Below are 13747 nucleotides of genomic sequence, written 5' to 3' on the forward strand. Positions count from 1 at the left end.
AACGTCTTTGAAGTCCCGATTCTAAGCCGTTAAGCATGGTGCACTAAACTATCAAGTAGTCATCATATTGAGCTAGCCAAACGTTCATAACGTCTGCATCTGCTCCTGCAATAGGTCTGTCACCTAGCGGTGCATCAAGGACATAATTCTTCTATGCAGCAATGAGGATAATCCTCAGATCACGGATCCAATCCGCATCTTTGCTACTAACATCTTTCAACATAATTTTTCTCTAGGAACATATCAAAAATGAACACAGGGAAGCAACAACGCGAGCTATTGATCTACAACATAATTTGCAAAATACTATCAGGACTAAGTTCATGAAAAATTTAAGTTCAATTAATCATATTACTTAGAACTCCCACTTAGATAGACATCCCTCTAATCCTCTAAGTGATCACGTGATCCATATCAACTAAACCATGTCCGATCATCACGTGAGATGGAGTAGTTTCAATGGTGAACATCACTATGTTGATCATATCTACTATATGATTCACGCTCGACCTTTCAGTCTCAGTGTTCCGAGGCCATATCTGTTATATGCTAGGCTCGTCAAGTTTAACCTGAGTATTCCGCCTGTGCAACTGTTTTGCACCCATTGTATTTGAACGTAGAGCCTATCACACCCGATCATCATGTGGTGTCTCGGCACGAAGAACTTTCGCAACGGTGCATACTCAGGGAGAACACTTATACCTTGAAATTTAGTGAGAGATCATCTTATAATGCTACCGTCGATCTAAGCAAAATAAGATGCATAAAAGATAAACATCACATGCAATCAATATAAGTGATATGATATGGCCATCATCATCTTGTGCTTGTGATCTCCATCTCTGAAGCACCGTCATGATCACCATCGTCACCGGCGCGACACCTTGATCTTCATCGTAGCATCGTTGTCGTCTCACCAATCTTATGCTTCTACGACTATCGCTACCGCTTAGTGATAAGTAAAGCATTATAGGGCGATTGCATTGCATACAATAAAGCGACAACCATATGGCTCCTGCCAGTTGCCGATAACTCGGTTACAAAACATGATCATCTCATACAATAAAATTTAGCATCATGTCTTGACCATATCACATCACAACATGCCCTGCAAAAACAAGTTAGACGTCCTCTACTTTGTTGTTGCTAGTTTTACGTGGCTGCTACGGGCTTAGCAAGAACCGTTCTTACCTACGCATCAAAAGCACAACGATAGTTTGTCAAGTTGGTGCTGTTTTAACCTTCGCAAGGACCGGGCGTAGCCACACTCGGTTCAACTAAAGTTGGAGAAACTGACACCCGCCAGCCACCTGTGTGCAAAGCACGTCGGTAGAACTAGTCTCGCGTAAGCGTACGCATAATGTCGGTCCGGGCCGCTTCATCCAACAATACCGCCGAACCAAAGTATGACATGCTGGTAAGCAGTATGACTTATATCGCCCACAACTCACTTGTGGTCTACTCGTGCATATGACATCTACGCATAAAACCAGGCTCTGATGCCACTGTTGGGGAACGTAGTAATTTCATAAAAAATCCTACGCACAGGCAAGATCATGCTGATGCATAGCAACGAGAGGGGAGAGTGTGTCCACGTACCCTCGTAGACCGAAAGCGGAAGCGTTAGCACAACGCGGTTGATGTAGTCGTACGTCTTCACGATCCGACCGATCAAGTACCGAACGCACGGCACCTCTGAGTTCTGCACACGTTCAACTCGATGACGTCCCTCGAACTCCGATCCAGCCGAGCTTTGAGGGAGAGTTCCGTCAGCACGACGGCGTGGTGACAATGATGATGTTCTACCCACGCAGGGCTTCGCCTAAGCACTGCTATGATATAATCGAGGTGGATTATGATGGAGGGGGGCACCGCACACGGCTAAGAGATCAAGAGATCAATTATTGTGTCTCCAAGGGGTGCCCCCTTCCCCGTATATAAAGGAGTGGAAGAGGGGGAGGGCCGGCCCTCTCAATGGCGCGCCCTAGGAGGAGTCCTACTCCCACCGGGAGTAGGATTCCCCCCCCCCCCTTCCAAGTAGTAAGAGTAGGAGTCAAGGAAAGGGAAGAGGGAAGAGAAGGAAGGAGGGGGCGCCGCCCCCCTAGTCCAATTCGGACTAGTCAATGGGGGGCGCGCGGCCTGCCTCTCCCTCTCCCCTAAAGCCCAATAAGGCCCATATACTTCTTCCCCCGTATTCCCGTAACTCCCTGGTACTCCAAAAATACCCGAACCACTCGGAACCTTTCCGATGTCCGAATATAGTCGTCCAATATATCGATCTTTACGTCTCGACCATTTCGAGACTCCTCGTCATGTCCCCGATCTCATTCGGGACTTTGAACTACCTTCGGTACATCAAAACACATAAACTCATAATATAACCGTCATCGAACTTTAAGCGTGCGGATCCTACGGGTTCGAGAACAATGTAGACATGACCGAGACACGTCTCCGGTCAATAACCAATAGCGGAACCTGGATGCTCATATTGGCTCTCAAATATTCTACGAAGATTTTTATCGGTCAAACCGCATAACAACATACGTTGTTCCCTTTGTCATCGGTATGTTACTTGCCCGAGATTCGATCGTCGGTATCTCAATACCTAGTTCAATCTCGTTACCGGCAAGTCTCTTTACTCATTCCGTAATACATCATCCTGCAACTAACTCATTAGTTACAATGCTTGCAAGGCTTATAGTGATGTGCATTACTGAGTGGGCCCAGAGATACCTCTCCGACAATCGGAGTGACAAACCCTAATCTCGAAATACGCCAACCCAACAAGTACCTTTGGAAGCACCTGTAGAGCACCTTTATAATCACCCAGTTACGTTGTGACGTTTGGAAGCACATAAAGTGTTCCTCCGGTAAACAGGAGTTGCATAATCTCATAGTCATAGGAACATGTATAAGTCATGAAGAAAGCAGTAGCAACATACTAAACGATCGAGTGCTAAGCTAACGGAATGGGTCAAGTCAATCACATCATTCTCCTAATGATGTGATCCCGTTAATCAAATAACAACTCTTTGTCCATGGTTAGGAAACATAACCATCTTTGATTAACGAGCTAGTCAAGTAGAGGCATACTAGTGACACTCTGTTTGTCTATGTATTCACACATGTATCATGTTTCTGGTTAATACAATTCTAGCATGAATAATAAAGATTTATCATGATATAAGGGAATAAATAATAACTTTATTATTGCCTCTAGGGCATATTTCTTTCAGCTCGACCTTTCGGTCTCAGTGTTCCGAGGCCATATCTGCATATGCTAGGCTCGTCAAGTTTAACCCGAGTATTCTGCGTGTGCAAAACTGTCTTGCACCCGTTGTATGTGAACGTAGAGCTTATCACACCCGATCATCACGTGGTGTCTCGGCACGACGAACTATAGCAACGGTGAATACTCAGGGAGAACACTTATACCTTGAAATTTAGTGAGAGATCATCTTATAATGTTACCGCCGTACTAAGCAAAATAAGATGAATAAAGGATAAACATCACATGCAATCAATATAAGTGATATGATATGGCCATCATCATCTTGTGCCTTTGATCTCCATCTCCAAAGCACCATCATGATCACCATCATCACCGGCTTGACACCTTGATCTCCATCGAAGCATCGTTGTCATCTCGCCAACTATTGCTTCTACGACTATCGCTACCGCTTAGTGATAAAGTAAAGCAATTACATGGCGATTGCATTTCATACAATAAAGCGACAACCATATGCCTCCTGCTAGTTGCCAATAACCGTGTTACAAAACATGATCATCTCATACAACAATTTGTATAATCACGTCTTGACCATATCACATCACAACATGCCCTGCAAAAACAAGTTAGACGTCCTCTACTTTGTTGTTGCAAGTTTTTACGTGGATGCTACGGGCTTAGCAAGAACCTTTCTTACCTACGCATCAAAATCACAACGATTTTTCGTCAAGTTTGCTGTTTTAACCTTCAACAAGGACCGGGCGTAGTCACACTCGATTCAACTAAAGTTGGAGAAACAGACACCCACTAGCCACCTGTGTGCGAAGCACGTCGGTAGAACCACTCTCGCGTAAGCGTATGCGTAATGTCGGTCTGAGCCGCTTCATCCAATAATACCGCCGAATCAAAGTATGACATGCTGGTAAGCAGTGTGACTATTATCGCCCACAACTCTTTGTGTTCTACTCGTGCATATAACATCTACGCATAGACCTGGCTCGGATGCCACTGTTGGGGAATGTAGTATTTCAAAATTTTCCTATGCACACGCAAGATCCATCTAGGTGATGCATAGAAACGAGCGGGGAGAGTGTGTCCACGTACCCTCGTAGACCGAAAGTGGAAGCGTTTAGTAACGCGGTTGATGTAGTCGAACGTCTTCGCGATCCAACCGATCAAGTACCGAACGCACGACACCTCCGCGATCTGCACACGTTCAGCTCGGTGACGTCCCTCGTACTCTTGATCCAGCTGAGGCCGAATGAGAGTTTCGTCAGCACGACGGCGTGATGACGGTGATGATGAAGTTACCGACGCAGGGCTTCGCCTAAGCACTACAACGATATGATCGAGGTGGAAATCTGTGGAGGGGGGCACCGCACACGGCTAAGACAACTGTCAACTTGTGTGTCTATGGGGTGCCCCCCTCCCCCATATAACAAGGAGTGGAGGAGGGGAGGGCCGGCCCTCATAGGGCAAGCCCAAGGGGGGAGTCCTACTCCTAATACGAGTAGGTTTCCCCCTTCCCTTGTTGGAGTAGGAAAAGAAGGAAGAGGGAGAGAGAGGGAAGGAAAGGGGGGCCGGCCCCCACCCAATTCGGATTGGGCTTGGGGGGCGCGCCCTCCACCTGGCCGCCTCCTCCTCTCTCCCACTAAGGCCGAATAAGGCCCATTGACTCCCCGCGGGGTTCCGGTAACCTCCCAGTACTACGGTAAATGCCCGAACTCATCCGGCACCCTTCCGGTGTCCAAACATAGCCTTCCAATATATCGATCTTTATGTCTTGACCATTTCGAGACTCCTCGTCATGTCTGTGATCACAGCCAGGACTCCTAACTACCTTCGGTACATCAAAACACATAAACTCATAATACCAATCGCCATCGAACGTTAAGTGTGCGGACCCTACGGGTTCGAGAACTATGTAGACATGACCGAGACTCACTTCCGGTCAATAACCAATAGCGGAACCTGGATGCTCATATTGGTTCCTACATATTCTACAAAGATCTTTATCGGTCAAACCGCATAACAACATACGTTGTTCCCTTTGTCATCGGTATGTTACTTGCCCGAGATTCGATCATCGGTATCTCAATACCTAGTTCAATCTCATTACCGGCAAGTCTCTTTACTCGTTCCGTAATGCATCATCCCGCAACTAACTCATTAGTCACATTGCTTGCAAGGCTTATAGTGATGTGCATTACCGAGAGGGCCCAGAGATACCTCTCCGACAATCGGAGTGACAAATCCTAATCTTGATCTATGCCAACTCAACAAACACCATCGGAGACACCTGTAGAGCCTCTTTATAATCACACTGTTACATTGTGACGTTTGATAGCACACTAAGTGTTCCTCCGGTATTCGGGAGTTGCATAATCTCATAGTCATAGGAACATGTACAAGTTATGAAGAAAGCAATAGCAATAAACTAAACGATCATAGTGCTAAGCTAACGGATGGGTCAAGTCAATCACATCATTCTCTAATGATGTGATCCCGTTCATCAAATGACAACTAATGTCTATGGTTAGGAAACTTTAACCATCTTTGATTAACGAGCTAGTCAAGTAGAGGCATACTAGTGACACTCTGTTTGTCTATGTATTCACACATGTACTAAGTTTCCTGTTAATACAATTATATCATGGATAATAAACATTTAGCATGATATAAGGAAATATAACTAACAACTTTATTATTGCCTCTAGGGCATATTTCCTTCACCGACAAGTTTGTGGAGTTGAACCAACACTACAAGAAATATGTCAACTTGTGACCCTCACTATTGGCCGCTGAAAGGTCATAGTTTTCATTTGCGACCTTTTTGTGACCAAAAACAGAAGGTCAAAACTGGCAGTCGTAAACTGAAATTAACGACCTTCTCTGTGAGAAGGTCATGGAAGGCCACGACCAAAACAAAAGGTCATAGATTCTATGACCTTCTATTTTGGTCGCTGGCTCTCTGCCCAGGCCACGTCGGATCCGACGTGGCAAAATTGCGACCAATTGAGAAGGTCATTGATAAGATTCAGCCCGGTCCAATTCGACGCCTTACATGGGTCGAGCCCACTAATTCAGCCTTTTTATTAAAAAATTTATCAATTTTTGATCAGCTTCATGGGCCAAGCCCAAAAATTCAGCCATTTTATTTCTAGGCCTCATCCATTTCATAGTCCATTTAATTAAGCCTTTTTATACCTTTTTTCATAAATGCGCAATATTCCAGTCCACTGTTGTTTGGGCCATAGCCTTTTTAGAGCCCAAATATTATTCGATCCAATAGAACATTCAGCCTTTTCATTCACAGATTTCTTTTACACATTTCAACAGCAAACAATCAATAATTCTCACAATTAAATGATCAAATCCAGAAATCACTCAATGAAACTCACAACAGCACATACACGTCTACACGATCCATCAAGTGTGCATACAATCAAAAAGAAATACACATGCACCAAAACATGGTGGCAACATCAACTAAAACTATTGTGCACATCTCCAGGCTTCTTCTGATCATGGTCACAACAGCAGCCACCTCAACAACATTAGATCCTGATCTGCATAAATTATAAGATACAATGGAAGTTAAATGATTGCCAATAAAAAAATATCCATTCAAGAGAATAAAAATTACACATAAATGCCCAAATACCTCAGTTCAGTAAACACTAGGCATGGCATGGCAAAACTTCCAAAACTTGACTACAACACATCAACCTGATGATGTTCTACTAAGACATTCAACACACCAACAATACTAGCATACAGGTACCAGCACATCTACTAGCTACTAGTGCAGGTCATGCAATGAACATCTACTGGCTACTAGCACAATTGCACAAGCAATAGAAGCAGCAGCAGCTACTAGCACAATTGCACAAGCAATAGAAGCAGCAGCAGCTACTTAGCACTGCTAGCAGTAACTACTAAGTACTAACTAGTAGCAGCCAATAGCTAGCAGCAGCGAAACTTACACTGTAGTAGCAAAACAGCAATAGTACAGGCTACAGCTATAGCATCAACAACAACAGTACATCTACATCTAGACTCCAGGGAGCATCAACAGCAGCAGTACATCAAATGATACCTTGTTGTGATAAATGACACCTTGTTGTGATGTAACAGCATGGTACAACTGACTTGCTTCCAGAACAAAGTGTGGATTATATAGAAGAGTAGAGATCTGTGTCCCTTGGAAGCACATCAAATGTTAAAAATCTGGACTGGTTAAATAATAATTGTATTCTTCTCTACAAGCACATATGAGTAGTTAATAAGTACTGATCCTATCAAGTATGGCAGGCTTGCAACATGGAGATGCATACATGACTGAGCACTAACATATTATGGTATGACCGGGGCTATACCTGTCCAGGACAATGCGTGTTGCATCCAAGAACCAGGTTCTGGATCAGAGCTACATCGATGTTGCATGCAGCAATTTGCGGGCGGCCTGTCGTGAACATGAACATATTATGTGAGGGAAAGCGGATACTTCGTCTAAATAAATACATCTTATTGCAGGAACATTTCGTTGATTCCATGGCGGAAACGTATAACACAGATGATGATGATACACTAATACACTGTGCATACTTGAAAATGCCAGAACAGTTAAAATTATTAAACTGAGAGCAGTCACAGCAACACAGCATACTTGAAAATGCCAGATTTAGCATACCTCTATTCCTACGTACTACTACACATAGGTTAACAACTAGGACAGCAACAGAGCATGCCAAGACTGCAATTGGCTGACTGATTGCTTTAGGTCATAGTGCCAAGAACGCTGCTACATGTACAAGTACAAAAAAAAGAAGAATCTCAGGCCTCTATAATTCGCTAGTTTCTTAGGCAACAAACATCATTGCAAATTTTGATGAAATGCATAGGTCCAGCCGATGATTACACAGGAGCAACTACTGCAGACATTGGCTGGAGAAATGCTCATCTTTTTATTCTTTGTAAAAGAAATTTTGAGTTCAAGCAGTAGCACTAGTTACTGACTACACATGTAGGTGCCTATGCAGGTGCATACTACAGACTACAGTACATCACCAACTTGACACCCGAGTAGTCCAACTTGATAGGTGGGAGTAACATTTACAGTATCAAGCTTGGACTTGCATCCCACATGTCAATTCTTCTACTACCTAGAAGCTAGAGCATGCATATGCAGGCGGTATAACATAACATAAAGAGCAACGACTTGATAAGTCTGCCCCCAATAGTCCAAGTCGTGGAAAACCAAATATTTCAACTGATCGAGAAAGACCTTGCAGAAATGGCCTCGTCCACGCCTTTTCTTGGCTCCAAACCGAGGCCTTCCATCATCCGCTCGAGTTCGCCGTTGTTGCTCAATGTATGAAAGATGCCTGCCAGGAGGATGAAATCAAATGAATAAGAACCCCACATAAACAAAGAGGCTGAACAATGATTCTGCAAAGTATATTCACATAAGTTTGCTTATGAAGCCAGAGCTAACAATCTAAAAATTCAGAATCATAGTGCCTCATTCGATAAATTATTGTATACACATGAATATTGTAGAGCTTCAAAGATAGGACACATGTGAAATGTATAGTACAATACTGTATACTTGCTGTGTGGATATGTATAATTAACCATCAGTGTATCGCATCTCGAATACAATTAGACTACTAGTACCTAGAAATCATATGCAACTCTGTTTTTGCTCTAGACCAGCCACAAGATCATAAAAGAAATCATAAGTATCTGGTGCATTTGATATAATAAAGCAGCTGCCTGAACAAATAGAAGTTCTGCATCTTCACTCTGTAGCAATATTTCATGCCAAATGGTGATATTTACTCTGTAGAAACATTAATATAGGATATCATTTTATTAATTCAGAGTTGGGATGAGCATTTTTATTCTGCAGCTACTCCTTTTTATGAGTTGGGATAGCCCCGTACTAGCTATTCAGTGTTGGGATAGCCCCGTACTAGCTATTCAATCTTCTTATTGCCTCCTAGTAAAATGTCTAAGCAGTTACCAACTGCATGCACAGAGTTACTTTTAAAGTAGTTATTTGGGTGAATAGCAGTCAGTAACTAAGCAAATTTCCTTATATTTTTTGTACTAGGTAGAAGATGATAATTGGTTTGGACGAGCAGTGCGTCTATCCCGGCAAGCCAATGATTAGCATTTAACACTTTTGAGCAAAGAGATAAAACGGAGATTGGGGAAGGGCTCTGAACTACGATCCAGCACCTGAACAGGCTGAGGTACTTCGCTGGCAACCTACGGCACGAGCGCGAATCTGGCAAACGGCAAATCTGGACCCCTCCTGTGTTCGTATGTCTGCAGTAGCGCATCAGATCCCTTCTAGGATCAAGCCATCCCCCGCTCACCCCGAACCAAATTCCTCAGCCTCAGATGCAGCCGCCCACCTGCGGTGCTTTCTCACGTGATCGTTACCAAGATGCAGCGGCGGAGATCCTGGTGGGCGCCGGTGGTCTCGTCCCTGACGGAACGTTGTAGCGACGCATTAGTCAGATCGGGACCAAGCAATTTACAAATCGGGAGGGGATGGGATCGGGGCGCGTGCGTGCGCGATACCTTGAGGGTACTGCTGCTGGTGGTGCTGGGGCGGTGGCCTTCTTGCTGGCCCTGAATGGCTTGTCGGGGTCGTCGTCATCTCCTCACGCACGGGCGCGCCGGTCGTCGTGGTTCCGACGACCTCGGACGAAGAGGAGGGCATCGGCGTCCTCGGAACGGAAGCAGAGGAGGCCGAGGGAGCGGAGACGAACACGAACGCGTTCCTGGAGTTGCAGACGGTGAAGACGGGTGTGCCGGTGAGCGCGTGCGCGACCTCGTTGGGCCTGAGCGTGAGGGACTGAGCGGCGCTACGGGGCCCCGGCGAGCGCGGGGCGCGGGGCGGCTAAGCGAGAGGCGAGGTTGGAGAGTAGTGCTGGAGGAAGGAGGAAGGAGAGTAGTCAGCGGCGGCTGCGTCGCCGCAGAAGCTGCAGAGGAGCACGATGCGCGGCGGTGGGACGCGGGAGCTTCGAGAGGTGGGAGGGAGAGGGGATGGGGAGCTCGATCTAAGGGAGGGAGACGGCGGTGGGAGGGATCGAGGGGAGCGCCGTCGATGGCGGCAACGAGGAGATGGGGGGAGGAGGGGTGCGATGGGACGAGGGGATTGATGGGATCTGGGTCGGGTTTGGGTAGGTGGATGCGGGTGGGGTTTTCTTTTTGCATTTTCTTTTTTTCTGTACATAAATGGATGGATGGATGGATGGGCGCCATGTCATCGATCCGTGTGACAACGAATTCCACAAATGGGAATAGAGCACATATAATTGTGTTTTTTCTTTTGTTTTTATTCTACTTTTTCACACGAAAAAAAATCAAATATTGATCTCATATTGTGCACAAGAGTGCATCTTCGAATGCCAAACAATGTTGCCTAAGGAAGTTTTCATTTTCTTTGAACAAAAACTCAATATTCCATTTTTCTGAGTGCCCAAAATGGGTTTAATTGTGAAGGGCCTACCAAATATTTGTTGCAAAATTGGACCAAATCATTTTTCTAAAATACTAGGCCATATTTAATGCACAATTGACCAAATGGTTGGGTGTAAAAAGTTTTGATCCACCTCTCGTGAAAAAGACAAATTTCCGCCGATTCAGCTGGAAGTGGGTCAAATTTGAACTGTAGCTGCCTTCTAGTTTGCTCTTTATTTTTTCCAAAAATCTTTTCTAGGTACATAAGTATCTATTTAATCATATAAACACCAAAAAAAATCCAAGATTCAACCACTAGCTAGGAATGGTCATTCCCGTCGTTTTGACCGCATTTTGAAACAGGCATAAATAATTCAAAAAAAATCAAAAAATCAGGAAACCTTCGCGTTGTGTCATTATATGTGGCCAAGTTCCCAGGAAAATAACAAACTTCTAATACGGCAATTATTTTAAAAAAAGTTCTCAGAAACGAGCTATCACGTGTGGAGATCAACAGCTTTCAAGCCAAATGATCAATCTTATGGCCACATTCATGGCATAGTTTGTTCAAATGATCTCATATTGTGCACAAGGGTGCATATTGGAATGGCAAACAATGTTGCCTAAGGAAGTTTTCATTTTCTTTGGACGAAAAAACCATTTTCCGTTTTTTGTGTGCCCAAAAGGAGGTTTTTTTGTGAAGAACCTACCAAATAATTGTTGCAAAATTGGACCAAATCATTTTTCTAAAATACTAGGACATATTTAATGCACAATTGACCAAATGGTTGGGTGTAAAAAGTTTTGATCCACCTCTCGTGAAAAAGGCAAATTTCCGCCGATTCAGATGGAAGCGGGTCAAATTTGAACTGTAGCTGCCTTGTAGTTTGCGCTTTATTTTTTCCAAAAATCATTTCTAGGTACATAAGTATCTATTTAATCAGATAAACACCAAAAAAATTCCAAGATTCAACCACTAGCTAGGAACGGCCATTCCCGCCGTTTTGATCGCATTTTGAAACGGGCATAAAAAATTCAAAAAAAATCAAAAAATTGGGAAACCTTCGCACTGTGTCATTATATGTGGCCAAGTTCCCAGGAAAAATAACAAACTTGTAATACAGCAATTATTTTAAAAAAGTATTCTTAGAAACGAGCTATCATGTGTGGAGATCAATGGCTTTCAAGCCAAATGATCAATCTTATGGCCACATTCATGGCATAGTTTGTTCAAATGATCTCATATTGTGCACAAGAGTGCATATTGGAATGGCAAACAATGTTGCCTAAGGAAGTTTTCATTTTCTTTGCAGGAAAAAACCATTTTCCATTTTTATAGTGCCCAAAAGAAAGTTTTTTTGTGAAGGACCTCCCAAATAATTGTTGCAAAATTGGACCAAATCATTTTTCTAAAATACTAGGCCATATTTTATGCACAATTGACCAAATGGTTGGGTGTAAAAAGTTTTGATCCACCTCTCGTGAAAAAGACAAATTTCTGCCGATTCAGTTGGAAGCGAGTCAAATTTGAACTGTAGCTGCCTTGTAGTTTGCTCTTTATTTTTTCCAAAAATCATTTATAGGTACGTAAGTATCTATTTAATCAGAGAAACACCAAAAAATTCCAAGATCCAACCACTAGCTAGGAACGGTCATTCCCGCTGTTTTGACCGCATTTTGAAACGGGCATAAAAAATTCAAAAAAATCAAAAAATTGGGAAACCTTCGCATTGTGTCATTATATGAGGCCAAGTTCCAAGGAAAAATAACAAACTTGTAATACAACAATTATTTTAAAAAAGTGTTCTCAGAAATGAGCTATCACGTGTGGAGATCAATGGCTTTCAAGCCAAATGATCAATCTTATGGCCACATTCATGGCATAGTTTGTTCAAATGATCTCATATTGTGCACAAGGGTGCATATTGGAATGGCAAACAATGTTGCCTAAGGAAGTTTTCATTTTCTTTGGACGAAAAAACCATTTTCCATTTTTCGAGTGCCTAAAAGGAGGTTTTTTTTGTGAAGGACCTCCCAAATAATTGTTGCACAATTGGACCAAATCAATTTTCTAAAATACTAGGACATATTTAATGCACAATTGACAAAATGGTTGGGTGTAAAAAGTTTTGATCCACCTCTCGTGAAAAAGACAAATTTCCGTTGATTCAGTTGGAAGCGGGTCAAATTTGAACTGCAGCTGCCTCATAGTTTGCTATTTATTTTTTCCAAAAATCATTTCTAGTTATGTAAGTACCTATTTAATCATAAATACATGGTTTGGTGGCGATACGTCGAGGTTTGGGCGGTGGCCGAGGCCCCAACTGTAGAGCGCGTAAACTCGCATGCCCGCCGCGTGGTCACCGTGTGACCGTGGTGTTGCCATGTGTTCTGGGCGGCCTAGGCATGTCTAGTGGGCTGGGAACTCCCCGGGTAGGTGCTAGGAAGAAAATTACAACATAAGATTCTCACGAGGAGACCGATCGATGCTCAAACATGAATTAGCAGCCAAGTGTTTGATTAGCGGTACGGGAAATGTACATGGCTAATGGGCGTGAGTTTTGGCTGAGGTTGATCAGTTACTAAGAAGACCGTCTTCACAAATTTTCAGCTCAAAAGGAGGAACCTAGGTGGTACTTGCTTTGCAAAGTACCACACTGGACATAAATACGAATGTTGAAGCTGGGCTCAAAATAATGAATGGATTGAGCTGTCATTTGGTAGAGGATGGTTGTTTGGGCATAGGAAAGCACCGTAGAAAATGGATACTATTTGGACATGCCAAAGTGGTACTTCCTTCACAAAGTGTTGTTCTGAACAGAATAGGAAAATGAATATTGTTGAATTATTTTTGAACTAGGAAAGGAAGGTTTTTTACATATTTGATGAAGATATGACCCAAAGAATTTATGAGATTTTTTTGGGAATTTTGGGAATGACAGAAATATAGGTTGCTTCACAACCTAGGGCAAAAATTGCCACATGGACATGACACATAGGCAAAACTGATGAGGTGGCGCCTAGTCATAGCAACCCACC

At 43.4% G+C, this 13747-nt stretch overlaps 1 long non-coding RNA gene across 2 annotated transcripts; it reads right to left on the reverse strand.

Annotated features, from left to right (window-relative positions):
* Positions 1 to 6550: 6550 nt before the first annotated feature.
* Positions 6551 to 10412, reverse strand: LOC123180776 (uncharacterized). Of its 2 annotated transcripts, XR_006491234.1 has the most exons (5): positions 9824 to 10412; positions 9476 to 9728; positions 8517 to 8616; positions 7329 to 7694; positions 6551 to 6798 (listed from the first exon to the last, which is right to left on the reverse strand). It is a non-coding gene; the product is annotated as an uncharacterized lncRNA (long non-coding RNA). The 2 variants fall into 2 exon arrangements; XR_006491233.1 differs by having other exon boundaries at positions 6551 to 7694.
* Between the last annotated feature and the right edge of the window lie 3335 nt (positions 10413 to 13747).

This window comes from Triticum aestivum, chromosome 1D (assembly GCF_018294505.1).
Source record: "Triticum aestivum cultivar Chinese Spring chromosome 1D, IWGSC CS RefSeq v2.1, whole genome shotgun sequence".
NCBI classification, from domain to species: domain Eukaryota; kingdom Viridiplantae; phylum Streptophyta; class Magnoliopsida; order Poales; family Poaceae; genus Triticum; species Triticum aestivum.